Genomic DNA, 9,701 nt, shown 5'->3' with positions numbered 1-9,701 from the left:
GCCGCACCACTGACCTTCCAGCTCCCCTTTGGCAGCGTGACCCTGTTTTCCCGAGTTTTCTGCCTCCAGCCGCGGACCAGCCGTCCAGTCCTGGGACTGCCTTACAGGATCTCTGGCTCTGTTGTCGCCCCACCTCCTCTGCCTTTCTTCAAATCTCATGACAATCACCTTTGATCTTGCCTCGACTGTCACTGTCAGATTCTACTTCCTGAAGCATGGATTGAATTGTGTCCCCACCCCCCCAAACAATTTTTGTGATTATTACCTTTTTATGGGCAAAACCGTAATCAAAGTGAGCTCCCAACTTTCCCACGATCGCCGTCTCTTTGCTTACCCTTCCATCTGGGAGATTCTTCTACCCAAAGCCCACGACCATATGACTAAATTTCCATTATTTCATAATTTGTATATCATCCAGCAACACTCTCACACGTCCATGTTCTTTACACTGATCCTATGCCAATGTTCTTCTCTTTTGACACTTACCTCATTCTGCCTTTTTCTGTCACTTATTTACACATGTGAACGTCTAGATGGGCAAAGAGTAAGAGACAAGGAAGGATTCTTGATGTTCAAGACCTTAGTCTGGAATGCCCCCTTCTTGACCTCAAGCTGCATCATATATGCCTGATTTTGAACAACCTCCATCTCTTCTTTTCTGGACTAGGTACTTAAGTTCTTTTGTATTTATTATTATTCTTTTCTATTTCGTCATTACATCCATTACTTGCCTTAACTTTCTTAGCCATTACCTTTGGATCTCCTATAATTTGCCTGTTACCTTCACAAAATATGCTTTCAACTGAATGCACATCATGTAATATTATGATAAATCCGCATTTTATATTTTGACCTAAGTAATTAATTGAGATATAAAACAGAATAGAGCCAGAAACCTCTTGCCTTCCACCCAGTTTTATTCCTTGTTGTTAGGCAATGTCCTTTAATCTGTAATGTCCGTTAATCTGTAATTAACGACAGAAACTTCCAACATGCACAATAGCTAGCCATTAATGCAAAAAAGTACAGAAAACATAGCACAGTATTTTTAGATCAATTTCCTATTTTTTCATCAAAAATACAGATGAAGGAAGAGTGATTGTCATTGCAGTCTTAACGGATGGTATTTAGAATCTACTTATGCTTTGCTGAGTAACCCCACAAATTAAATGATAACTTAATACACATTATCCTAGAACGTGAATATGGAGAAATCCCCGTAGGGACTTTGCAGAGGCAAATAAAAAAGCACTTCTTGAGGATATCTCCAGAAGCTGAGAAAAAAGTGGGATTCTTATGGGGGGGAACTTCCACTGAAAGAAATAACAGACAAATTATGCGCCCAAGAAAACCCACAGCCAGAGATTGTATAAATCCTAGCAATGACGTCTGGCCATTAAAAATTTTTCCTTTGGAAGTTCACGATATTTGGTTATACTGAATCTTCCGACTCTGTTACGTCATACGGATCCTCAGATACATTCCTGTGTCTCCACCCAACATCTTTTTTGCAGACCTTTGTTCCCGTGTCCTAACTGCTCAGCTGGGAGGCCTAAATCACATTTGAAGGGATGTGGGAGCTCTAATCAGATCCTCCTCAACCATGAAATTTAATTCCAAATCTATTTGTATATTGTTCTGTCCTCTCAGACTGGAGATGAGCCTTTTCATCAGAAAGAATAGAAGCTAAACAGAAATGTGAATCCCCCCACCCCCGTCATCTGTTCACTTATCGGCTATCTCTGATTGTGCATTTCTTTCATGTTTGAAGCAGAACTGAAAGAAAAATGTGTTATTTGCTAGTGATTCATGCGTTGTGCTTAATAATTCTGACAAAGTTGTTATGAGTTTATTTTACCTTTTTACTTTTATACGTTTATTTGCTTTAGGCAAAGAGGAGGAAGGAGGCAGGTACAGGGAAGGAAGGAACATGGAGATAGAACCAGAGAGGGCAGCATAAAGCCATTTTGGGTTTTAGTATTTTGTATTTCCTCGTGTTTCTAGCATAAAGCCACCTGGCTACTGTATTGATTTCTTTAAATACCTCCACATTTTATTTTAGCTTTCATTCATTTATTTATCTGAAACAGAGAGAGCATGAGCAGCAGGAGGGGCGGAGGGAGAGGGAGAGAATCTCAGGCTGACACCTGCTGAGCAGGGCCTCCTGGGGGCGCAGTCCCACAGCCCTGGCATCACGACCTGAGCCAAACCCAAGAGTCAGACACTTCACCCAAGAGCCCCACCTTCATGGTTTTTTAATCAAGAATTTTTGTTTTTTTTTTAATTTAGGCATAGAACTCTGCAACTCTTCATTAACCACATTCTTTTTAAAGGTCTGTGTAAACAGATACTCTTTAGATTTTGAAATTCTGTTTCTTTAAAAATTTTGCTCCTTAAAAATGATTTGTAGCTCGATGATCAAAGCTATTGATCTGAAATAAAGAAATGTGGTTTGAACACAGGTCGTGACCTTATGTGAAGTCCTTGAGATTGGGGAAGAGCTAGAGAGCCCTGCCACTCACGCCTCTAGAGGAGGATTCACTCCATTCCCTGTGGGCGCCCTTCCCCGTGACTGGAATACATCAAAGAACACGATACACAAATTTCTGCTCCCATGAAACAAATTTTAGTGCCCTAATGGGACGAACATGAAGACAATTTTATAGAAACAGTGTTTTTAAAATAAATCATCTCAAAAAAAAAATAAATAAAAATAAAATAAAATAAATCATCTTTTTAAACTTTAGCAGACAAGCATACTGTATAACCAAGTCGTTCATAAATATTAATTATAATTTATAGACTATGTCCTGAACTATTAATCCAAAGCTAAGTATGTATTTTGGTCAAATGTAAAGTTTGACTTGATGTTCAGGTACTGTTATTATCCAGTGATTTTTTTTTTTAGACTTTATTTTATTTTTTTAAGATTTTATTCATTTACTCATGAGAGACCCAGACAGAGAGGCAGAGACACAGGCAGAGGGAGAAGCAGGCCCCATGCAGGGAGCCCGACATGGGACTCGACCAGGGTCATGACCTGAGCTGAAGGCAGATGCTCAACCACTAGGTACCCAGGTGCCCCTGAGTCTTTTTAGCTTAATAGGTCTATTTTAATTTTTTTTTTTTTTAGTTTAAATTCAATTCTCCAACATATAGTATAACACCCAGTGCACATCCCATCAAGTGTCCCCCTCAGTGCCCGTCACCCACTGGGTCTAAATGAGTAAAATCACAACACCTCTTAAACCTCACAAGAGAAAAAAAATTATATAGAATATACACAAATATTATATATATTAATTATGTATTGTGTATCATATGTGGATCAAAAAAGATATGAAAGGTTACCTTATAATTAAGAGAGAAAATTTTCACTTCATATGGTTTTTGATCAACTGTGAAAACATTATTTATGACAGAACATGAATACATATTTGTATGACTATATGCATTGAAGCATTAAATTATTTATTATCCCTGTTGATTTATTTGACATAAATAGTAGATATTGATATGTCAGCCATTAATATTTTAATCCATTTGCCTTCTTGGGAGATTGGGAATTCTGGAACCTGAGATATAGTAATTAAAAAGGAACAGACTGAATAAAATGTTCTCAAATGGTTGAGTATAGGCTTTTATTTTTCAGGTACTTTTGCAAAACATAATGCTTATTGGATGATAAAATCATGCAAGCACGGCTATGCCATGCACCCTTTGAAATAATCAGACTGGTTTGATTTTTATTTAAATGTTATTAAATTTGATTAAAATTATCTAAGGCAATTTATTGCTCTGATAGTTCTAAGATCCTATTTGTTAAAATACACTTCTTCGGAGGAAGTAATTTAATTTTCAGCCTGGTAGTTCAGTTCTTTAATTACCGTATCTTCAAAACTGAAATTCTTTTATAAACATGTGACGTGATCATGTTCAGAATCTAAGACTGAATGGGTTGTGGACAATGATTGTTATCATATTTTCCAGACTTACTGATTACCAAACTTTTATTCAAAACATCAAAACCCAGTACTTTAGTGTCAGTTTCCATAGAACAGAGTGAAACTAGTTTATCTTGGGGCTATGCTGAGCATTTTTTCTTACTTTTGTTTGTATTTGTTAAGTCCTTATGAAATGACTCAAGAACAGCTCAAAAGTTTTAGAAAATTTGCAGATCTTTCATCTCCTTTAGACCAGGCTTTACACGTTCTTATGCATCCCTCCTAAACAAATCATTGTAGTCACAAGTTACTCGGTTTTAAACTTAGGTTGTTTAGTCATTTTCTGTTCAAGGCCCAAAGCATGCAGTTTGCTGAAATATGGGCATTCCATTTATTTATTTTTTTTATTGCAGTTTAATTTGCCAACATATAGTATAACACCCAGTGCTCATCCCATCAAGTGTTCCCCTCAGTGCCCATCACCTAGTCACCCCCACCCCCCGCCCACCTCCCCTTCCACCACCCCTTGTTCTTTTCCCAGAGTTAGGAGTCTCTCACGTTCTGTCTCTCTTTCTGATATTTCCCACACATTTCTTCTCCTTTCCCTTATATTCCCTTTCACTATTATTTATATTCCCCAAATGAATGAGAACATACACTGTTTGTCCTTCTCCGACTGACTCACTTCACTCAGCATAATACCCTCCAGTTCCATCCACGTCGAAGCAAATGGTGGGTATTTGTCGTTTCTAATGGCTGAGGAATATTCCATTGTATACATAGACCACATCTTCTCTCTCCATTCATCTATCGATGGACGCCTGAGGCTCCTTCCACAGTTTGGCTATTGTGGCCATTGCTGATAGAAACTTCGGGGTGCAGGTGTCCCTGGCGTTTCACTGCATCTGAATCTTTGGGGTAAATCCCCAGCAGTGCAATTGCTGGGTCGTAGGGCAGGTCTATTTTTAACTCTTTGAGGAACCTCCACACAGTTTCCCAGAGTGGCTGCACCAGGTCACATTCCCACCAACAGTGCAGGAGGGTTCCCCTTTCTCCGCATCCTCTCCAACATTTGTGGTTTCCTGCCTTGTTGATTTTCCCCATTCTCACTGGTGTGAGGTGGTATCTCATTGTGGTTTTGATTTGTATTTCCCTGATGGCAAGTGATGCAGAGCATTTTCTCATGTGCATGTTGGCCATGTCCATGTCTTCCTCTGTGAGATTTCTCTTCATGTCTTTTGCCCATTTCATGATTGGATTGTTTGTTTCTTTGGTGTTGAGTTTAATAAATTCTTTATAGATCTTGGAAACTAGCCCTTTATCTGATACGTCATTTGCAAATATCTTCTCCCATCTGTAGGTTGTCTTGTAGTTTTGTTGACTGTTTCTTCTGCTGTGCAGAAGCTTTCTATCCTGACTATGTCCCAATAGTTCATCTTTGCTTTTGTTTCTCTTGCCTTCATAGATGTCTCTTGTAAGAAGTTGCTGTGGCCGAGTTCAAGAAGGGTGTTGCCTGTGTTCTCCTCTAGGATTTTGATGGATTCTTGTCTCACATTTAGATCTTTCATCCATTTTGAGTTTCTACTTGTGTCTGGTGAAAGAGAGTGGTCCAGTTTCATTCTTTTGCATGTGGATGTCCAATGTTCCCAGCACCATTTATTGAAGAGACTGTCGTTTTTCCAGTGGATAGTCCTCTTTGTTGGATGTTAGTTGACCATGGAATTGAGGGCCCATTTCTGGGTTCTCTATTCTGTTCCATTGATCGATGTGTCTGTTTTTGTGCCAGGACCACACTGTCTTGATGACCACAGCTTTGTAGTACAACCTGAAACCTGGCATTGTGATGCCCCCAGCTATGGTTTTCTTTTTCAATATTCCCCTGGCTATATGGGGTCTTTTCTGATTCCACACATTTTATTTATTTATTTATTTATTTATTTATTTATTTATTTATTTATTCCACACAAATCTTAAGATTATTTGTTCCAACTCTCTGAAGGAAGTCCCTGGTATTCTGATAAGGATTGCACTGAATGTGTTTTTTTTTTTTCCTTCCACTTGATTTATTAATTTAGTGATTTCAATTGCTTTTTTTGGATACTATTATAGTAGTGTTATTTGACAAAAGTATAAATTAAATATGTATATTAGAATAGCCAATTCTTGAAGAAATATATTGTCATAGGGTATGCAAAATTTCACATTTCTTGGAAAGTGAGAGTGGTTAAATAATGAGCTCTTTGTTCTAATTTAAATGCTTTGTTTTTATCTGACATTATATGTTTAATAACTATTTAGCCTTTTGAAAAATATATTTAATGTAAAATTTTGATGCTTTATAAAGTAGGTTGCTTTCGCAACGTGTCCAATTTATAACGTAGGTTGCTTTCGCAACGTGTCCCGGCATTTCATTGCATCTGAATCTTTGGGGTAAATCCCCAACAGTGCAATTGCTTGGTCATAGGGCAGATCTATTTTTAACTCTTTGAGGAACCTCCACACAGTTTTCCAGGGTGGCTGCACCAGTTCGCATTCCCACCAACAGTGCCCAATTATTGCCCAATTTGCCCAATTATATAATGTGTCTCATAAATTTGTGTATAATCATGCAAACTCAAGTGCACATGGTATTTTGAATTTTTACTTCATTTATAATAAACTCTCTTAATTTTTTATAGTCTATATAAAAAGATTATATTATTTCATTCTCCCAAGGCCTCATGTATATAGTTTATTCTAGGTTTCACGGATATTAGAGCTTTATGAACAATTACTGCTTGGTAAAGCTTTTCTCGATTTTTAGTATTTCAGCTAAGTCCGTTGCCGCTTATTCTACAACACACTGTCTCTCTATACTTGCAATTAAAAAGAACATATTGGTGAGTTGGTCAATACACATGTAATAAATTGGAGGAGGGTATAGAAAAACTAAATAAAACTTCATTACTGTATTTGAATACCAAAATCAGCTCTGAACACTTGGAATATATCAGTGCAATATAATGGATTCCAACTTTCTTATTATGTCATAAAGGAACATTTCTGAACATCAGAAACTATTACTGATATTGAACCATAAACACAATATTTTCATTCAAAATGTTTAATATTAATATAATTAATATCAATGCTTAATAAAAATGTAAAAATGCACACCACAATCTTGATTTTCAGAATATCTATATCTCAGTCTTTGCATAGTAGGCCCATGAATAGAGTCAGTGAGGAAGCTGTCAAGGGATTCGACACCGTTTCTCATGCTGCTACTTATCCGACTTGTCTAGAACCGAGCTTGGAGGTGAGAACACAGTATGGTACCATTCCTTGAGAAGAGCTGTTGGCCACTTAGTGTCGAGGTGACTTCATCAGACCCTTCGGCTCTGCGGGCATCTATAATTAGCCCTCACTGGATTGATAACTCAGAATGGATGTGGATCTGCCTTTTCTGCCCACAATGTTATTGCCTCCTCACTCTCAGAGTAATCCTACAGAATGGCTAACTTATTTCAATAGGTTTCACAAAAGGTTTGTTCAAGGCAATTTTATGAACTCCACCGAGTTTTCCACATCACTTTGATGCAGCCAAACAGAACATTAGAAGACATTGTTCAAGACTCAACTAAGAAGTTAGCACTGGAGTCGTGCCCTATTGGAGGGCACTGTCCTCAAGGATGCAACGTTTGCATTCAACCCGTGGCAAATATTCTGAACCCACGCCAGTAGTTAGAATAGGTCTGTAAGCTGACGCTCACTAGTTAGGGATACAGGCCACAAGTTGGCATGGTTCCACCAGGGGGCAGGGGGCAGTCACACGCCTTAATCTTTATTGGTCTTGACACTTGAAGGGTGCTGGTCATTTATTTTGACAGGTATCTCTCAGTTGGGTTTGTGTGATTTGTCCCAAGATTTGATTAAGGTTATTTTTGACGCTAATACTACAGAAGTGAGGATTCTATTCATTCCTCATGTAGGAGAGTAAGGTTAATATGTCTTATTAGCGATATTAGCCTTAGTCCCTTGTATAAGGTGGTGTCTGCCACCTTGTATAAGGTTTCCCCACCAAAAACTAACCGTTTTCCTTTAATAATCAATAAATATCTTGGAGAGATACTAATACATTCTGCAAATATTCTATTCCTTCTCAAACTGTTGCCCGCTACTTGTACCGTGCGTTATTGAATCTTGACAATGAAACAATTATTCTGTGTTGTTCCAATGATAATTTTCTATGTACTTCATTCCCTCGACATCTGTGAATTTGGATTCTTCTATAGGAGAGCTGTATCTTCTCATGTATCTATTTATTCAGTTATTCATTTATATTAGTATACGCATGATTTTTTTTAATGCATTGAAATTTTATCTATCGTCTTGCTCAAATTCTTTTTCCAGTTTTGATATTGGGAAATCTCTCAGATTGGTTTCTTTGTCCTTTCAACATGCCTCATTCTTTTTTTCATAAACTTTTAATTTTAGTATGGTTTTAAATTAGCTGAAAAATGTAATATAGTTTCATTATCAGACCATGTTTATGTGTTTTTGAGAGGAAGACCACAGTGAGTGCCATTTTCATTTTATGTTTCAAGGGTACAGATTAGCAACGTGACCTTCAGTGTTGATGTTAACCTTAATCACTTGGTTGATTTTTTTTTTTTTTTGTCAGCTTCCTCCACAATAAGGTTACTCTTTTCTCCCTTTTCCACATGTACTTTTGGGAGGAATTTCCTATGCAAAAAAACACACTGAAGGAGTTGAGAGTTATGTTCTATATCCTTGAGGGAAGATTATCTACATAAGTTATTTGGAATTCTTCTATACAAGTCACTTTTTTCCCATTTATTTATTCACCCATCTGCTTTTAGTAGCTGGGAGTCAAGGAGTCATGGATATTTATTTTATACTTTGGGTTACAATCTAATACTGCTTTATTTTGTTTCTCATAGTGCTCCAGCTTTGGCCAGTAGGAGCTCAGTTGAGTTATATGAGTCATGCACATTGTGGGGTTTGTGTGTGCGAATGGCGGGGGGCGGGGGGGTATTTTTTTTTCTTTTTTCTTTACTTTTTCTTAAGCACTTCTTTATTTTTCTGACACTACAAGATGTTTCAGGCACATCTCTACATTTCCTGCCCAGGCCTAGAATGATTTGCTTCTCCAAAACGTCCATTGAAAGGATTCTTTGCTCTCTGCTTTCACAAATATTTTTCCAGTGTCATAGCTTCTCCATTCCCCTTATATAAGATTAGAAGCCTACAGGGGCTTAGCAATAGAGAAATGCTTTTTCCCTAGTTGGGATAAGCTTCTAGTAGACTGTAATCCTTGTAAAGTAGGTCTTTGTTACAGAGAATGCTCTTAGTATTTCACAAGGGATTCACTTCCTCTCACATAGATCCAAAAGGGGGATCTTTCCTGGCTTGTCATTGTGAGAACTACGTAAGCTCCCACAATATTGTGGGTGCCCCAAAACCATGGACTGTAGGAGTTCTTCATTCTCACACTAGGCCTCACTCAGCTTCTAGCAATTTGCTTATATTACAGTTAGGGATTCTTACCAATTTCTTGGAGGTGGGGTGAATGGTAGCACCTGACCCCCACTCTCCCAGTAAATAAATCTCAGCCATAGCAACTTGAATTTCCCTTCTGTCCACATTTTAGGTCAGTTCTTCATTCTGCAACCTTAGGTGGGTAAAAAATCTTTTTTTTTTTTTTTTTGGTGTGTTAAGATTTTCCTTGGTGTAAGGAGTGCGGACCTCCACACA

The sequence above is a fragment of the Vulpes lagopus genome, chromosome 23 (assembly GCF_018345385.1).
Source record: "Vulpes lagopus strain Blue_001 chromosome 23, ASM1834538v1, whole genome shotgun sequence".
Lineage (NCBI taxonomy): Eukaryota > Metazoa > Chordata > Mammalia > Carnivora > Canidae > Vulpes > Vulpes lagopus.
The sequence above is the reverse complement of the archived record's forward strand: the minus strand, read 5'-3'. Positions refer to the sequence as shown.